The sequence below is a fragment of the Alligator mississippiensis genome, chromosome 1 (assembly GCF_030867095.1).
Source record: "Alligator mississippiensis isolate rAllMis1 chromosome 1, rAllMis1, whole genome shotgun sequence".
Taxonomy (NCBI): Eukaryota; Metazoa; Chordata; order Crocodylia; family Alligatoridae; genus Alligator; species Alligator mississippiensis.
Genome location: NC_081824.1, coordinates 56,609,517 through 56,620,661, shown reverse-complemented (window position 1 = coordinate 56,620,661; position 11,145 = coordinate 56,609,517). Strand labels below are relative to the sequence as shown.

The following is an 11,145-nucleotide window of genomic DNA, read 5'->3' as shown; positions in this document are numbered from 1 at the left end:
AGATACACCACCCAGGTTTTAGTCCTCTGGTGTCCTAGTCTGCATTGTCCCGTCCCCTCATTTTCCTGTTCTGTGCGGACAACTCACACCCATAGCTCCTAGTCAGGCCCCTGCTTACCACCCCTCTAGTGGCAAGTCACAGATGTGCAGGTCTGCACAACCAAAAAAAAATGTTTTTTAGCCTGAATGTGTAATGACTCTAAGTTCAAACTAACACTGACGAACATTTGAGAAGCTTAAAGTAAAATATGAACAAGGCCCTATGTGACTTTCCTAAATGATTTATTTAATTTTTCAAAGTTTTCTGTGGGGAAGTCTGACACTGTAGAGGTATAAACCTCTTCTTCATCTATCATACAAGTTATACTATACAATAGATGAGGGAATGTATATTGCAATTTATATTGAACATAATTAGCTCATGATTTCTTGATCCAACATTTTTCTCTACAATGTGTTCTTCTATAATATCCTACTTAGGACTTAATAAAATCAGTTCTAAAATAGTATTTCCTCTCATTAGTTCCATGATTATTTGGTAGATAAATCCTTCAGTAATTCAGAAATCTCATCCAAGAATATCTGTGCCCTCCCATTACTGGTATCACTTATTATCTAGTCAAAATCTCCACAATTAACACCTCCCATAATCATACAACTTCAACTATTACTAACCCTCCCAGAACATTATAAAGAGGTTTTTTGTTTTTTTTTTGGGGGGGGGGGGAGGGGAGGGGTTATACCTGAGTTTGATCCTCAACAAACTTCAGCATAATCTCTGTGGAACCCTTTTTAATTTTCCTCCCCCCTGATGTTTCAGTCAAAGGGATTAGGTTTGTTTATTCCATTGATTTTTGATTCCTTACAATTTAGCACCTTGTTGAATATGATGCTACCATGACCCATGTATCTTTATTTCTGTCTTTATTAAACAATTTATACCTTTTAGTACCTGTGGTCTGGTGCTTAGAACGCTGGACTCTGCACAACCCCTGGGGTGGGATAAGAGCTGTATTTCCAGGGTATAACAGAATCCAAAAATATTAGAATTGGAAAGGACCTCAGGAGGTCATCTAATCTGACCCCCTGCTCAAAGGTGGGGGTAAAACCTCCAAGGATCCCACAACCTTTCTGAGTAATCTGTTCCAGTGTTTTACTATCCTCCTAGTGAGAAAGTGTTTCCTTATATCTAACCTAAATTTCCTTTGCTACCACTTAAGACCATTGCTCCTTGTTCTGCCACCACTGAGAATAGTCTAGCACTGTGGAATCACCCTTCAGGTAGGTGAAAGCTGCTATTAAATCCTCTCTCAGGTTCCTCTTCTCTAGACTGAATAAGACCAGTTCCCTCAGCCTGGCTTCATAAGTTATTTGCCTCAGCCCCCTCACCCTTTTTGTTGCCCGATGCTGGACTCTCTCTAACTTGTCCACATCCTTTGTGTAGTGGGGGGCCCAAAACTGGACACAGTACTCCAGATGTAGCTTCACTAGTGATGAATAGAGGGGAATAATCACTTCCCTGCTAGCAACACTCCTACCAATGCAGCCCAGGATGCCATTAGCCTTCTTAGTAACAAGAGCACACTGTTGGTTTATATTCAATTTATGGTCTTGTGACAGCTGTAGGTGTTGTAGAGCTTGCTACCACTGCCCTGAGTTCATTTTTCTACAGGTGGTGACAGGATGGACCTCGGCTTTAGATCACCTGGTCTTCCAGGAAATTGATCTTGTGTTTCTCTCCTGCCATGACTTTGATGAAATGATATTCCTAGGAGACAATGCCCAAGGTGATCCTACCCAGTCTCAATCCCTGTTTTTTCTTCTGTGAGGCTACAAAACCTCCCCTCTACCCCACCCTAGCCTCTCCAGATGGTACTTGAAGTCCTCTGCAGCCAGGTCTTAATACTGCCTGTTAGTCTATCATTCTGCCCTCTGCTACCAGAATGACCATTGGCTTTGGTTGGGTGCATCCTTCCAGGGCTGGTCTTGACCTGCTCTCAAATATCCAAAAAAAGAAGAAGGAAAAAAAAACCCAAAACCTGACTGCTCTCAGTCTCCTTGCCAGGCTCAGTCCATGTCCCCTTCACCTGGGATCAGGCTCTCATGTTCCAATCACACCAGAAAGAAATCAATTAGTCCAATCACTATTGTGGATAGGCTTGCCTGGCTTACTTGTGAACATTTACAGTACCAATGGGATTTCTCCCATGTGCAGCTAGACTCTAACCTGAGACAGCAATTCTTCTGTTCTCTTCCCCAGATCCTCAGCTGTCACTCCCCTCTGGAGATTATCAAAAGCTGCGTGTGTTCAGGCCTCTGCCTGCCTCCTTCTCAGGGTCACACCCATAGCGTTCCTCTGGCAAGTTTTGCAACTCTTGCCTGTTAGGATGCTTAGCTGCTCCTTTCTCTGCAGCTTGCAGGACATTGACCCCTCTCTGCCCCTCTCCGGGGCTGGAAATACCTCTGGGCAGCCTCCCTCCTTCAATCCAGAGTGAGATGCTGCTCTGGAAGTGCGGTGACTGTTTCTCTTCCCTTCTGGTTTCCAGCTGCAGCCCTGTTGGCCCTGAATGCTGTAAGTGTTTTTTTGTTTTCACTTTTCCTGTCTGTTGCTGCCAGCTGCTCTTCTTCTTCTGCCCTCCCTTGCTCAGCATGTAAGGCACCTCAGGGTGTTTGTTTGCTTTCTCTCACCCTTTCTCAAGTCCACTTTAACCCCCAGATCCTGCTGCTTAGGTAGCTGGTGTCCAGCCGGTACCAGTGCATGAGATTATTCCATCCTAAGTGCAGGACTTTGCACTTGTCCTATTGAATCTCATGAAAAGGTTTTTAGTCCAACCCTCCAATTAGTTGAGTTTTCTCTGAATCTTAGCCCTACCTCCAGTGTATCTACTACTCCCCACCAGCTTGGTATATTCTGGAAACTTGGTGAGGGTACCCTCTATCCCATAGTCTACGTCACTGATGAAAATATTAAACAAAACCAGCCACAGGACCAACTCCAGGAGCACTCTAATTGATACTGGCTGCCAACCAAACATCATGCCATTTACTTTGATCCTGATGCTCCAGTCAGTTTTCTATCCACCCATTTATCTAACCTGTACTTGTTTACCATGTGTGTCAGAATGTTGTGGGAAACCATATCAAAAACCTTGCTAAAGTCAAGGTATATCATATCCAGTGGTCTCCCCACATCCACAGAGCTAGTCATCATAGAAGGCAATCATGTTGGTCAGTCATGATTTGCCCCTGCTGACTGTTCTTAATAACTTTCTTCTCCAAGTGCTTAGAAATGGGTTTCTTGAGGACTTTCTCCATGATTTTTCCAGGGGTTGAGGTGAGGCTGACTACCCTTTCCAATCATCTGGGGCCTCTCCTGATTGCCATGAGTTTTCAAAGGTGATGACCAGAAGCTCTACAATCACATCAGCCAACTCCCTCAGCACCATCAAGTGCATCCCATCCAGCCCCATAGACTTTTACATGTTCAACTTTTCTAAATAGTGCCTAACCTGTTCTTTTGCCACTGTTGGCTGTTCACTTCCTCCCCAAACTGTGCTGCCAGGTACAGTAGTCTGGGAGTTGACCTTGTCTATGAAGGTGAAAAAGGCATTGAGTACTTCAGCCTTTTCTGCATGCTCTTTCACAAGATTGCCTCTCCCATTTAGTAAAGGACCCACACTTCCCCTGATCTTGCTCTTGTTGCTGACATACTTTTAGAAATCCTTCTTGTTATCCTTCACTTCCCTTGGTAACTGAGACTGCAGTTGCACTTTGGCCTTCCTGATTTCATTCCTGCATGTGCAAGCAATACTGTTGTACTCCTCCCTAGTTGTTTGTAGAAGTTTTCACTTTCTATAAGCTTTCTTTTTTGTGTGTTAATGCACTGAAGAATTCCTTGCTACACCAAATTGGTCTTCTTTCATACTTGCTAGTCTTCCTGCACATCGGGATGATTGGTTCCTGCACCTTCAGTAAGTTTTCTTTGAAATCAGCTTTCCTGAACCCCTGTCCCCCTTGGACTGGCCTACCATGGGATCCTGCTCATGAGTTCCCTGAGTGACTAAAAGTCTGCTTTTCTGAAGTCCAAGCTCCTTACTCTGGTGTTCTCCTTCCTTCCTTCCTTTCCTCAGGATCCTGAACTCAATCATGTCATTTTCACTGATGCCTAAGTTGCCATCCTCTACTACAGTCTCCACCAATTCTTCCCTTCATGTTCTTAATATAGCCCAGTTGCTTATATCTCCTGTTCCAAGAGTCCTGCTCTATCCCAGTACTGTGGGTTTATGGTTTATATTCCCAGGGGAAAAACAACCTGAGTCACACATTCCACTTAACACATACTAAGTGAAGTTAAAATAGAAGCAGATGCATGTTTAAACAGTTTAGCATGTAAGTGCCCTCATGATATTACTAAAGTTATTGTTCCACATTACAATTATGACCTGCTCAAGCTAAGTTTTATTAAAGTCAGAACATTGTTTGACTATTTGCACATTAAGGGTTTATGATCTGCAAGGCTTTGACTTGCTGCTAGAGGGCTGGCTAGTAGGACCATAGCTAGGAGATACCAAGCTCTCTAGCACCTCCCTACCCCATCTCCTCTAATCCCTTGAAGCTCCCTCCTGTTCCCTCAATATCTCTCTAGGTCCCTGGGGTTAATACTGTACCCCACCCCAGGGCTCCCCAGGGCTCTTCCCTGGCTTCCAACTCCCAGCTCATCTGCTGCTGCCAACACTGCCCTGGAGGTAAGGCCAGGAGTTGTACATGGGCTGGGATCAACCTGAAGAGTGGCAGCAGGAATGGTGGTGGTCAGAGGGCCAGTCCCTCTCCCTGCCTCCTTCACTTATGTGCTTGCCACTAACCAGGGGATAGACAGGGAGGGGGAACCTGCCTATCACTGCCACTCTATTAGGCTAAGTCAAGTCACTGGGTGTTTCCCACCAGACCAGGAGCAAGATGGGAATGATCAATCCCATCCACTCACCTTCCTGCCCCCAGGACCCAGGGAAGAACCCTGTAGGAGCAGGTTGAGAGAGGGGTGAGACCCAGGGAAGACAGTGGTGATCTCCAGAGGCAGGGATTAGCCCAGAATGGTAAAAGAAAGGAAGAGCAGGGGAGGGGATATTCCTCTTAATGTGGGTGGGGGAGGAGGAATGGATTCTTACCTTCTTTGGGACTCCCCCAGCTGCTAGCTTCCCCCAGCTGTCATTCTATGGCAGTAATTTTCCAGAGAATAGATTATCCACATGGAGTGGGCTGGGAGAAGTGCATCCTGGGATTCTGGAAGATTGTTTCCATCTCATTTTCACCCCATGAAGTATTGTAATGTTACAACAACACAAGCTGCCTAAAATGAGATAGGGAGAATCCTCACCTGAAAAAGATTATCTCTGAGATGCTCAAAGCTCACTTAGCTTGTCTTTTCCTACCTTAAAATGAGGACACTCCCATCTTAAGAGCCGGTAACATATGGGAAAGGTAGCATGTAACACGCTAAGTTGTTCCTTTTCAGGGAAGGGTTATTTCTTAACATGTGCTAACTTTAGTATAAGACAACATTCCAATGATTTGCAGCTATTGCAAATGAATTTGTGACAAAGCCCAGAGATTTATTTCAGCAGGATTCAGGATCAGCAGTTTTGGTAGCAACCTCACACTTTCACATTCTCCGGACACGAGTGATGCAATCAAAATACATTTTTGGACTCTTTTTTTCTTTCATATTCTTTCCCTGCTTTTTTGATTGACTGTTGGCTCTGCTTTTTTTTTTACCACTCTGAGCCCAAGATGCTTGAAAAAATAATCCTTTTAATTCAATGATCAATTCCATCTGCTAGATAATAGAACATTTTGTTTTGCAGCCCCTTTGCCACCAGATCCCCTCTCAGCCTTCTTTTGTGGAGGCTGAATAGGTTCAGGCCCTTTAGCCTCTCTTCATAGAGCCTGACCTGCTGCCCCTTGACCATGCCAGTAGCCCGCCTCTGGCCCCTCTCAGTGCTAACCACATCCCTCTTGAAGTGAGGCATCCAAAACTGGATGCAGTACTCCAGCTGTGGCCTGACCAATGCTGAATAGAGAGGAAGGATCACCTCCCTGGACCTGCCTGTGATGCATCTGTAGATGCACCACAAGGTACGGTTAGCCTTACTGTTTCCTCGCATTGGCATCTCATCTTCATCCTGGAGTCAACAAGGACTCCAGGATCCCTTTCTGCCACTCTGTTGACTAGAAGGGTATTCCTCAGCCTATAGGTGTGTTGTTGGTTCCTTCTTCCTAGATACAGTACCTTGCACTTGTCTGCATTGAATTCCACCCTATTCACATCTGCCCACCTCTGTAACCTGTCTAAATCTAGCTGGATTCTGTCCCTCTCCTCCAGCATGCCCACCTTGCCCCATATCTTAGTGTCATAAGCAAATTTGGACAGCATGCTTTCCACACCCACATCCAGATCACTGATAAACTATGTTGAACAGTACAGGCCCCAGGGCTGAGCCCTGGGGAACTCTACTACCCACATCCCTACAGGTTGAACATCCCTCTGAGTCTGGACAATGCTTTTGATACTACTGTAGGAATAAATGATTTATACCCATGGGTTCTTAAATAATTGTAATTATACTCCTATAATGTGAATATGCTTATATCAATAAAGGATATAGTGTTGATCATTAAAGGAGCAGAAAAATCATTTTAATTTTGGAAAATACTTTATGAATTAAACAATACCATTAAGTGCTGTAAAATCTTTGAGTCCTGCTGATAGAAATGTCAACATAGATTAGTTTTCATATATGAGACAATGGGTTTTGTTGTATTTTCAAAATAGATATTTGCCATCTTTTTGTAGAGAAACTCTTCTTAAATTCAACATTTGTTCATATGTATGCTGTCTCTTCTGTCAAATTCCAACTACTTAGAAGCATTTATGTCAAGTGGAAACAGTTCCTACTTTCTGTAACTTGTACTATCACTTTGAGTGTCTGTTCTTTCAGATATTAGGAAATAAGTAATCAAATCAGGTATGTCATATGTTGTTCTCTCTAGACTTAGAACTTTGTCAGAACTTCATGTTCAGAAATTGAACCATCCAGAGCTAGAGGTGACAGAAATTGCATTGTAGGATACAATTTTCTCTGAAACATATCAATGCAACTTTCAATACGGAACTCTCTATCAGTACTCAAAAATGGTAGGGAACAAAAAGTCATACACTGAACACACAGACACATCAAATCAAAATCCCAAAAGGACACTACTTATCCAATAATCTTACTGACATCAGTGGTATAAAAATACCATTATGTATATTAAACTAAGATTATCTGTATTTATAGACTTTTCATGGTAGAAAATACTAACCTTCATTATATATCCATTAGAGCCCTGCTTCAATCAGCATTTCCATGTGAAAGAACATCCAGATTGCACAAAAATGCGATATACTCTAAACATTTATTCCAAGTAGCCAATCTTCCAACTGAATAAATAGGAAGATTTACTAAATTACTAAATGCAATTCACAAGGAAATAGTTCAGTACATCTTATTTCCATTGTTGATTTTACAGTCAATTTGTAATGTCTAAATTATTTCTATATAGAAATGGAAAATCATAACAGACAATGGTGTCTATGTTTACAAATTCCAGAAACATCTACCATCCAATTATCACACTTAATTAGTTCAACTCTCTTTAATGATGACTGCAAATCTGTACAATAAACTAGTGGAATACTAAAACAGAATGGGCAGTTTGTACTTCCTTTAAATATATTTACCAAAGACCTAAGAAAGCTTGATGTGCAAGTCACAGACTTTATATCTTACATTGTGATAAATAATAAACATAATTTCACTTCAAACATGCCTATTTTTCCCAAAGGAAACTGGATTTAGCAGTTAGAAAAGTTACAATCAACTATTACCACTATCCTTGATTTTCAATCCATATTATATAATTATAGTTAATACCCATATTAAAGTAGATGTGTGACCCTTTGAAAGTGCATTAACATTTTCAAGGGAATTGTGTTTATTACCTACAACATTGTAAGATGATATGATAAGTGGGGTGTGAATAAAAAAATATTGCCTCTTTCTAGTAGTAAAGCTTCATTTCTCACTTCTTTTGTTGTGCCTTGCTTCCTTTTACTGTCATGTTTTCTAAATATCATAAGTGCTCTACATTATCCTTTCAGCTAATTGCCAAATTAATAATCTCAGTAACAAAATTCAAGTGGATATACCACTTTTCTTTGGTGTATTTTTTTCTTCTCATTTTGTCCATTTCCCCTAGTTATGAATTCTACATTAATGTCTCAAAAAGGGGCAAAGTTGGAACCATTAAACTAGCCCAACAGAGCCAAAGATCCATTTTTACTGGGAAAAATCCATGGGTAGCTGTTTTAGTTTTCTTCAAGTCTGTTTTGAGCAACTGGGCAGTGTTGACAGGGTTGCCTCCCCTATAGGTCAGCTGGGGGAATAGTAAGCAGTTGCTTAAATTTAATTATATAAAATGTCTCACTAATTTGAATGGTATTAAATTATTCTTAACACTAACCTTATGCCTATGAACTTTGTTATTGTTAATGAACTGGTATATCTGATTCCATTATACCAATTAGCAATGACATTCAGAAAATAATGAATCTATGTCATATTTTTGAACCTGTGCAAAATGAGGTAACCGTGAGTTTTCAGTTTGTCAAGTTTTATTCAGCAAATTTCAGATTATTTGATCAATTCTGATAGTTTTCTCTGCCATTCCATCCTAGTTCTTCATGAAACAAATGATATAGTCAAATACATTCTGAGAAAAGTAAAGAACAACTATACGAGACTGGTTAAGACTTTTAAAGATCTCTAGATCTAGTTTAATTTTTGTCCTAAGAGAAGAATCACAGGGACAAGATTGAAAATATTAATGGAAGGCTTAGAGACAAGTGCTGTCTTAAAGGTTTTGAGATGTTAACCATTATGGAAAAAGGGCTTTTCTTCAGGGCTCCATTTGAATGAAAATCACATTAAGAACTGATACTAAAAATGAATTGAAAGAGTTTGTATTTAAAGAAAATAATGAAAAATAATATGGGATCAAACAATCATAGCTTGATTTCATTTAATTTAAAAAGGAGGCTGGACAAAAATAGAACATTAACAAGGATCATTGATTTCAAAAGAGCTATGTATGAGAAAAACAGGCAATTATTTAAGGAGGTTCCCTAGACTAAAGAACTATATTCTTTAGATATAGCAGCATCAAGGAACTATTTTAAGGTAAAAGTACAAATAGTATCAGGACTTGTCATCTCTAGTGATGGGGGAAAAAAAGATAAAGAAAAACTATAGCGCTGCAAATCTGAACAAGCACCTCAAACTCGCCATTGAGAATAGAGAATCTACAAACAATGGAAAAGGGGACTTATTGGTAAAAAGAGACATCTCTCTGTAGTGAAAGAAATTAGGAGAAAGTGAGAAGGGCCAATGGACAAGATTATTCTAAAACTCTATAAAGTAAAGCTAGTGAGTCTGTAAGGCTACCTATAGCCATTTGATGAAGGTAAGGGGAGGTTATATTGGATTAAAGATGGCCACTCAGTCTAAATGACTTCATCCAGCTGTTGACCTTAAACTAGTACAGAAGTTCAGGACAGTTAGATCAGTCTGAAAATGGCTGACCTGCTCTAATTTAACTCTACCTCTGAGGTACACCTAACTTAGATGAGGTTTTTAGACCAATCTAACTATACTGAACTTCTGTACAGTTCCCAATGCAGTCCCATGGCTGGGAAACACCAGATGCTGGTCTCAGCCCCAGGGCTGTGCTTTCCATACCCCATCCCTGGGACCAGGCTATTTTTAACCCCTGCCCCCCCAACCTCCAGAGAGACACTCCTCACACCAGCCTGCCAACCCACCATCCTGGTTTTATTTGCATTTGCCAATACTGGAAACTGAATAAGATGAGGGGGAGGGGCAGGGGAGACATGGGCATTGTTCACCTGGGAATTGGGGGACTAGAAGTAGCCCCTGCTCCTGCAGGTGGGGAAGAGAGACTTCCCATCCCCCCAGGTCCACTGCAGACCCCATGAGCCCCCTTAATCCTGTCAGACCCTCCTGGACCCCACTGAGTTCCTAGAAGACCCCACTTGGCCTCCCAACACCTTTTGCAGACCGCACTTGCCTTCCCAATCCCCCCCAAGCTAGAGCCTGCCCCTCCAATCCCCCTGATCCCTTCTGTGGACCTTGCCTAATCCCTTGATCTTTGTGCAGACCTCCCCTATCTCCATTGAGCCTACTTGCCACACCATCTCTCCCAAAATCCCCCCACTAATCCCTCCATGCCAACTTACCTTAGAGCAGGTGGCCATTTTTAACTCCATTTGACATCCACTTAACCTCCCCAAATGTCTGTATGCAGCTTAAGTGTCCTGGTCATTGAGGGCACCTAAACATATGCTCTGGGGTGGAGGGGTGTTTTAATTAGAGTGCCTCCTGAAAGCCACTTTAATTAAAATGACACAGTGTTTTCTGTATTCAGCATCCCACATTACAAAATGGCTATGGGGGTGTTTTAAGTAAAGCTTGTTTGATGAGCTTGAAAGTGCCCCCACCACCATTTTGAAATGTGGGACACTAACACATGAGATGCTGAAAGAGTCCAAAAGACTCAATTAATTCATAAATCAAATCTGCTCCAAGTTCTCTAAACAGAATGTGTCAGAGCATTTGTATAGGCATCCTGAGTTACATGAGTTTAGACCGTGCAAAGAATAGGAAACTGGAAAAGCTTCTTTCATCCTAGAAATCAAAAGAACGAGGAGGAAAGATGTAGGACCACTACTGGATCAATACAGTGAGTAGCAAGGGCAGTCCATGCATGGTCCAATAATTGAAATAATACTTTGCCTTAGACATCAGTAAGGATGAAGGTTTGGTTTCTGAGCCAGCCCAGAGACATGGGCGGCTAGCATGGGGGCAGGGCTAAAGTTATTCCAGCCTGGCTTGCTGGGGTGGGGGGGAGGGATGATAAACTCCCACTATGAGGCATTTTCCCTTCCCTTGCACTGTGTAGATGGGGCCAGGGGAGTCTGGGGATCTATTCCCCTGCTTCCCCATCCCATTGAGCCAACAAGCACAGGCA

At 42.0% G+C, this 11,145-nt stretch overlaps 1 long non-coding RNA gene across 1 annotated transcript in view; it reads left to right on the top strand.

Moving 5' to 3' along the window:
- The first annotated feature begins 2,318 nt into the window (after window positions 1–2,318).
- The window catches only part of LOC132249962 (uncharacterized), a 39,051-nt gene continuing 30,224 nt past the window's right edge, over window positions 2,319–11,145 (top strand). The window contains exon 1 of the long non-coding RNA XR_009461510.1: window positions 2,319–2,572. This is a non-coding gene — a long non-coding RNA (uncharacterized LOC132249962). The remainder of the gene's footprint in view (window positions 2,573–11,145) is intronic.